At 35.6% G+C, this 8,941-nt stretch overlaps 1 protein-coding gene across 1 annotated transcript in view; it reads left to right on the top strand.

Annotated features, from left to right (window-relative positions):
- Nucleotides 1-3,000: 3,000 nt before the first annotated feature.
- Nucleotides 3,001-8,941, top strand: part of fat2 (FAT atypical cadherin 2) — an 81,148-nt gene continuing 75,207 nt past the window's right edge. The window contains exon 1 of the mRNA XM_063000612.1: nucleotides 3,001-3,036. The gene's annotated coding sequence lies outside the window, so the exon portion shown is untranslated. The remainder of the gene's footprint in view (nucleotides 3,037-8,941) is intronic.

Raw genomic sequence — 8,941 nt, 5'->3', positions numbered from 1 at the left:
TATCCCGGCTTGACTTTTTAGATTAAAACGACTGACCAGGGTTAAGGTTGCTGAAAGAAAAACTGATCTTATCAACACAATACTCTCCCTGGAGCAGTGGCTGGGGCTCAGGTTTATACTGAAACCTGAAGGTTTGAGCTCTTTTTAGAATTTGCTTAGGCTCACACGCCTCACACGATGAATAGTCTAGGAGTGAGCAGTGGTCTGTGTTTACATAACAATTAAACAAAGATAACTGGCTTTAGGGCAGTGGTTCTTAACCTTATTATTAGCTTGGTCACAACTTTGGGCAAAAGCAGGTCACGCTGCAGGTCAGTCATTAATTTATAGTAATAATAACTCTACTTTATGAGCTTTTTAAGACTATGCATAAGCCTAATCCTTAGTTATTAAGCACAAATACTCAAAGAAAAGAAAAAAAATATTGTTTAATTAACTATCCTTTACACTTTACAATAAAGTTCTATATTTTTAGACAGCTGAAACACAGCTGAGTTCTCTGGGCTCAAGCTCATCTCAGATGGAAGAAGATAGTGAAAACTCTGGTCAGTTGAGTCCACGTTTCAGCTTTTCTGGGACAAAAAGTTCTTAACGCCAAATAACCATCCAGACTGTTGTCAGAGATAGATGCAAAAGCCAAAATCTGTCATTGTACAGGGGTGCATCAGTCCCCACAGCTGGGGTAACTTGCATATGTGTGAAGGTACCATTGACACAGAGGCTTCTACTGGGATTTTAAAGAGACATATCTTGGGAAGTCCATGGTTATTTCAGCAAGACAATGCCATTGCTCATTCTGCACACTCTCTAAGAGTGTGGCTTCACAGATACAGACTTGACTAGCCTGTCCGCATTACAGATCTGTCTCCTGTAGCAGCATGTCAGAAAGAACCGGACAACAGTGACTGCAAACTGCAGCAAGAAAGGGCAAAAATTCCTCCTCCAAAATGGCATCTATTACTATCTTGAGTTGTCACAAGCTGACAAGCCGAGAGAGGAGATCATTTCATTGCACAAAAAAGATTTCCAAGACCATGAAAATTTCTAGAGACACCATTGGGGGTATTGTGTGAAAGTTCCAAACTTGTGGTGTACTAGCACACCTGCCTGGGCATAAAAAAGCCCCAAAATCTTGTCCTTAGTGTCTCTGTTGTCTTCAGGACCATACACCATACCAATACACAGAAGGAATTTGGATAGAACTACAGAAATATGGGACAAGATTCTTTGGCATGACAAATCAAAACTGGAACTGTTTGGCCATATGGATCACTGGTTTGTCTAGTAAATAATATTACAAATGATAAAAACCCTGACAAAAAGTCCAACTGATGATCCAAAAAATGATTTAGTATCCTGTCATCCACTGCTATTTCGACCTGGCCTTCAAAGCCCTATTTGGGACAGAGTCATTGAAATAATGGTGGAGAGACAAACAATTAATGTTCCATTTTTTAAATTGGTCACATATAAACAATCACAGTTTATTGCTCTGACATACTCATTAAAAAATAAAATAAGCGTTTCAATGGGTGAAAGGTTCCTAGAGGAAGCACTCTGGACAGGTCGCATCAGAGGGCAAACACACACACACACATGCACACACACATTCCCTTTTACTACATTTTTAGTACCTCCAGTTCACCTAACTTGTATGTAACATGCAAACTCCACACAGAAAGGACCCGGGCCGCTCCACCTGGGAATGGACCTCAGGACCTTCTTGCTGTGAGACGACAGGGCAACCCACTGAGCCACCGTGTCACCACAGCTTAGGTTTAACAAACACAATTACCATAAATCAGCCATGAAGGAGTCAACAGCTGCCTTTCTAGACTGTTAAAAAAGTCAAATAAATTTCCATTTGGGAGACGAAGTTAGTAGCTTTATATCAAAAATCCTGTAGATTATAAGATCTGCTGTTCTTTTTTGTCCAAGTCTTTACCATCTTAGATAAGTTTGCGTTTTCATTTATATTATGAGTGGTTACCCTAATTCTACTAAATTTCAGAAGTCTTAGGGACTGAGATGCAGGAATGATACGGCAGCTCCAATAACAGCACCTTTAACAGTAAAATGAAGTCTAGTTTTGATCTCATGGACAAATATAGTAATACAATATTTGGGTGCTGTCAGACTACTCCTATACTGTATATGTACAAAGAGAAATCACCAGCATTATTTAATTATAATTAATAAGAATTGATTGGAACTTTAGAAGGTGGGTTCCAATGAGTTTCAATCCATTAGCCACTATTATTGAAATTCCAAGACTGTCATTATGTCTCTTACAATTGTTTGAAAACTTCATATAACTTTATATTTAACTGCATGTGGTGTGTATTCTGCACAACCAACAATGAAAATACAGAAAAAAATAAAAATAAAAATAAAAAACAACAGTTTTTAGCTATGACACCCACATCAAATCCCAAATACCAAATAGTCCTGGGACAAACAGGCTTCTGGTCACCCTACATCTAACACATTTCAGAAGACAAACTCCTGCCATTGTAAGATCTTAATCTCTCTCAGTGTATCGTTGAAAAGCGAAGAATACACGTTTAAGGTGTTCTTTTAAGTACTAAAGACAGTGCCAAGAGTTTAATCCCAGCTACCTGCATAAAACTGTTCTAAACGAAAAGGCTTTGCGTCACACACATATCCACCCATGGCCCAAAGCCCAAATTCAGAAAGGGAGGGAAAAAAAGGGAAAGAAACAGAAAGAGAAGACAGACATGTGCCATGGTGTCTGGCTGGGTGTTAGAGATGGGAGGAGGGTGGAAGGTGGAGGGCGGGACACACTGGGGAGGGGATGAACGCCCTGAGGGAACAAGGTGTCACACCAGAACGGTAACACTCACCATTCACTGTGGTGTAAAACAAGTCAGGAGTTTGGATTAGAAGGATTTTGTCGGATTTTTTTTTTGTTTGAATAATGGAAAACCAACAACCTTGTACTATAAGTTGGAATTTACTGAAGCTGTAGGAAACTGTAGGCAGTATTTCATGAGGAGTTTTCACTCAGGACCTCAGGTATGTTCACTCTGATGAGAGGTGTGTGGGCTGCTCTTAATACCTTTAACTTTTAGGTAGTTCGGGGCTCATTTTCTGCGATATTTTGTAAAACATGATGAGGGCAGATTTGTTTTTCCCCCCTCTTTTTACTTTGTTAGAGTATTATTGTAATTAAATTGCATGAAGACATATCTGCTATGACTTCACACTTGGTAAAAAGATGCAGTGTCTGAAAAGATTCTGTGCTCTGTTTTAATGAGTTTATGCACTAATGGAATTTAAAAGAGGGGTTTTATTATTCAGCTTTTTAATTGCTACATTATTTAAATGAACTTTATTCTAAACACTGATTTAAAGCAGAAATAGCAAGGTTATCCCACACAACATACCTTTTGCTTTTTATTGTTTTAAACACAAAAATGAAATGTTAAGTTACAGAACATATCTAGTCGAGATATACGCTCAAATTTTAACAAACGTGCAGAATAACATGTTGTATTTTTGTCACACAGTTCTCTTTACATACAAATTAATCTGATAAGTCAATCTTTTGTTTAAAAGTATGTCCTGGTAGTCTGAGATCATGTATGATGCTCATTTCTAAAAATGTACAACAAATTGTTTAAAACTTTTTAGGGCAACTTGCGACTGTGCAGAAACACTTAACAGTATTTTATCACCACATACGGCTACTGTCAAAATGCTACCATAATGCTATTTTCATATTTAGTTGTGTACTACAGCCTTTAATTGTCATGCGGTATAACAAAAACATAAAAAAATACAATTGCATTTGGAAAAATTTGAAATATGAGATGTGAAATTTGCAGCCATTCATCAAAAATGAAGACTGAGTTTCTAATATTATTTCATTTTTATTAATTGCTTTATCCTGGTACGGCAGGGCAAGTTCCACCGGCAAACACTGGGCGCATGGCAGAAATACCCTGGCCGTGGCGCCAATCCATCGCAGTCTAAAAATATGACTTTGTAAATTAGATAACAGAAAATAATGCACTTTAGATATAGACCACAGTTAAACCTACTTCATGTTTAATCTGACAAAGCGATCTGATCTGTATACAGGGTTAAGATGCCCTGAGTTTAACGTTGTAGATAACCATACTCCTGATGTTTTGAAATAACATTTTAACTTGGCCATAAAATACCTCATTCCAGTCCACACATGACATCTGTTTAGACCGATGAGGTCGTAGAAATTATTTTTTTAAAGCACATAATGGCTCTGGCTTAATTTGTACTTTAACAAAGTGTTAATGGTGACTTGAAGATCAATATAAAACATAAATATCTTCAAATAACAAAAGACTCGGGTTAGGGTTAGCAATCAGACACTTTAAAGTATGGTAACATGCTGGTAAGATCTGTCCTGCTATGAAAAAATTAATAAGCAAGGTTAAAAAGATGGAAAGTAAAAACGTTCTTCATCTCTTTTGCTTTTGCTCACACTCTCACAAATACAATCACATTTCACTTCATCTTAAAGTCCATGTAAGTGTCGTATCCCAAAATTTTTTTTAACTCTGAAAGCTAAAGATGGAACACGGACTCAAACACAACAGTTAAGGCCTTTGACCTAAGTGTCCACTCGTTGGACTGTGTAATTCCAAATAGTACTAGGTGGGGAGACAGGTCAGTCTAAGAAGGGTGCATTTACAGAATTAATGTTAAATAAGGTATTGGACTATTGGTCGGAAGGTTACTAGATCGAGAACCACCAATGCCAAGTTGCCACTGTTGGGCACCTGAGCAAACCTCTAATTGCTTACATTGTAATAAATCATAATTGTAAGTTTGTTTGGATAAAAGTATCTGCAAAATGTCATAAATGTATTGAAGTTGCTTTAAATAGCAATAACAAAAAAATACCTAATGTTTAATATATATCTGTCTACCTGTTCTACCAGTACCTGTAAATGCCATTTAATGTATCTACAAAAAACTAAATTATATTAAGTATATTATTTTAATAACATATTGTGATTCCTGTTTTCATTTACATTTAAGAAAACTGGATTAAACTTGTAATTCTTACTATAGTATGCATTGTATAACAAAACCACTGACATGTACAATATATACAATTACAGTTAAGGTCAAAAAGTCCCAAAATTTCCGAGATTTTTGACATATGCCATTTTTGTGGTGACTAGATAATTGTACACATACATCTTTGTGTAAAAAACCTAATAACATTAACTTCTTTCCTTAATTTATTGTGGGTTTCTTTAATCAAATGATGCATATAGCAACTTGGATCATTAATTTTAGTGTAGAAAGTTCTACACTGTAACTTATCTTTTATTTTATATTAAAGTCAACATAATCTTTACTACGTATCTGTGTATTATTTTAGTTCTAAATTGAAATAATAGGTAAAAAGGTCCTGAAAGCACAAATTGTAAACCTGTACTGATGTGCCATGCAAGATTTCAAATGTGCTTTTAGACTAATGATGAGGAAATAGAGAACGTTAAAACGGTAAAAGTAACGATCACACCTTAGAACAATAAGCAATGTAGTGCAATGCAATTATCCTCATTGATACACCCCACGCAAGTCACAAAAGGTTGGGACAGTAAGAAAACCTGCAGTGTTACATTGAGTTTCACTTTTATTATATTGCAGACAGTATGAACCCAAGATATGTCATGTGTTAATATACATACACTCCTGCATTTCAGGCCTGCAACACATTCCAAAAAAAGTTGGAATGATAAAGCATTTACCACTTTGTTATGTTTCCATTTCTTTCCATAACACTTGACAGACATTTTGGCCCCGAGGACACCAAGCGATGAAGTGTTTCAGGTGTTTGTCCCATTCTTCCTGCACACATGTCCTAAGGTGTGCAGGTGTCGCCACATTTTTCAGCAGTTCATTACTGATGAATGGCGGTTCTTAATGCAGTGCTGTCTGAGGGAACAGAGATCACAGGTGTTCAGCTTAGGTTTTATCCTTGACCTTTATGCACTGAAATTCCTTTAGATTTCTTGAATTGTTTAGTGATATTATGTACTGTATAAGGGGCAATTTGTGAATCCCTTTTTTTAAGAAACTGGAGATCATCTGCCCATCTTTGATTCTCAAAGTCTCAGCCTTACTTAGATACTGCTTTTGTTTTTGTTGACCTGACCTGATTCATCACATCATCATTATTTTTTTTTTAACTTATTACTAGCCGTTAATTACCCCATCCTGTCTTTTTGGAGAGTGTTAAAATGAAATTGTCTGAAGTTGACTGAACAAACTGAAAAAATTTCTCTTGGGTTCATACTGTCTGCAATGAAATAAAAGTAACAAAAGAAATGTATGCATTTTCCGTACTGATTTGGGGTCATAAAAAGTAGCATGTCTAAAAATCTGGAGCAAATCAGAACAATGTTTGAGTAAAACAAAAAGAGATTTTTCTGTACTTATTTGGTCTATCCTATCATAACTGGACAAAAATTGTTCGTGTGTATTAGCCTAAGAACAACATATCCTTCATACTTCATAAAGTATGAAGGTTGGAGCATCATGACATGGGGCAGCTTTCTGCATATATACTGGGGTAAAACACATTATCGTCAAAGACATGAATAAGCAAATGTACCAGGACATATAACATATTACAAAAAAATTTAATCTTGTTGGCTAAGAACGTAAATATACGTACTTGCATTGTCTATCCAATATATTGACTTAAATCCTACTAAACATTTATAAATTGTGTATAATTGCTTATGTATTAAAAAGATCCTTGTAAATTTAAGGATTTAGAGATAATTTGACTTAGATAGATAGATAGATAGATAGATAGATAGATAGATAGATAGATAGATAGATAGATAGATAATTTATTCTGAGGGAAATTAGAAATATGCATTAAAAATAGGCCAAAACTAACCCATAATGTTCTTTTTTTGTTTTTGATTTCAGTATACAGTATTTTTTTGCCAAAAAACAAAAACTGGTCCCCCACAATGTTTGATTCATGGCTATGAACTTGGTCTGAATGAATAGATCTAGTCCAAAAATTGCAGATTTAGACTGTGTGTACTCTTTTTTTATAGTTCAGGTCACATTTACAACTCCTTCAGTCTGATCTTTTTAATTGATCTTATTAATTGAGAAACATCTAATTTATGTAAATGTATTACCCCAGTAGCTTGTAGAAGTCATTAGTCCAGACTAAATTGTGACATGTCAATTAAAAATGTTTTATATACCATTCATTTTATATACCATGCAACATTTTATTTATTTTATATACCATGCAACATTTTTAATTGTATTTAAATGTATTTCACCAAAAGCCAATGGTGGGAGAATACTGATACAGGACTAAAAAAATGGGACAAAGGCAAAATAAAATGAACAGGTTGATAGAATAATAAAGAAACAGTGTTAAAACATCCCGCAATAAGCAGATGAACTGGTAATCGTTGAGGGAATCACGATTTGGTATAAAAGGAGGATCCATGAAAGGCTCAGTCTGTACTGATGGGCCATGGCTCATAACTGTGTTCCAAACTTAATGACAAAAAATCAATTAGTTAAAAATATTTATCACTGTCTATTTTATTTATATAACATTGTAAAAACATTCAGGGAATCTGGAGAAATCTCAGTCCATGTAAAGAAAGAATGGAAACTACTTCCGAACGTGCGTAAGCTTTGAGCCCTGAGACAATATTCTGTTAGAAACTCATGCTACTGTGATAAATACAGCCGTATGGGCTCGCGAGTACTTTAATACTGTTGTCACTTAACACAGTCTGCCACTTCTTCAAAAAAAAATGCAACATTTAACTCTATTACACTAAGACAAAGTCAAGAGTTCTCTTGGCTTGAGCTCATCTCAGATGGACTAAAAGATGACAAGATTACATCTTTTCTTGTGGTTATTTTAGCGACACAATGCCAGGTCTAATTCTGTATGCACTACAACAGTGTGGTTTCAGAGACACAACATGCGTATGCTCGATCTGTCTTCTGATGAAAACGTATATTGCATCTTTAAGTGGAGAATCAGACAATGGTGACCATGGACTGCTAAGCAGTTTAAGTCTCATATCAAGCAAGAATGAAGAAAAATTCCACTTGCAAAATTGCAACAATTAGAGTCCTCGGTTCCCAAACCATTTAAAGGTCTGATGGAACACAGTGCTAAACGTGCCCCTGTCCCAACTTTGAGTGTTGCAGGCATAAAATTCTAAATGTGTTTTTATTTAGAAAATACAATCAGTTAATCAGTGAAAACATTGGAAATCTTTACTTTCAATTTTAGTAAGATAAAAAACAAATCACAGATTATTTTGTAACCGCATTTTACAAATGTCCCAACTTGTACAAAATAGCAGCATTATATAAATAAGAGGAAGCAGATTTAGGATCAGCAGCTAATTTTTTTATGCGTTTCTGCCCACATGGTGAAACCCAATCTGTGAGGTTACGCTGCTGGCTTAAGCATGTGGCTACAGGTAGGCGATACTGTAGACTCTGACACATCCTGTTAGTCACAGATACGATCACCTGCTCTCCCACTTTTCTAACCAGCTTTTTTCCCTGTGGGGGTTCACATCTTTTAACCTCAACTGTTGTTTATTTTACCATTATACAGGTAAAAGTCTCAAGGAAACAAACTTCACCTTGAGATGGAATTTGAATTGCATTTCCATAAATTACACACATAGTTACAAATGGTATATAAGATGGGTCACATGAGAAACTTCAGTTGAGGAAAACTTCACTTTTTTGTTCATGTTTTTATAGTTTTGAACCCCTTTCACTTGCCACATTTTGGTATTTGTAGCAGTTAATGTAAAATGTTATGTGAACAATTAACAAATAATAACCTACCTTTCTTGTACTTGGTTGAGCCATCCTGGACAGCGATTTTAGGGTTTTGCTACTACAA

The sequence above is a fragment of the Trichomycterus rosablanca genome, chromosome 8 (assembly GCF_030014385.1).
Source record: "Trichomycterus rosablanca isolate fTriRos1 chromosome 8, fTriRos1.hap1, whole genome shotgun sequence".
Lineage (NCBI taxonomy): Eukaryota > Metazoa > Chordata > Actinopteri > Siluriformes > Trichomycteridae > Trichomycterus > Trichomycterus rosablanca.
This window is presented reverse-complemented; position numbering and strand designations above follow the sequence as displayed.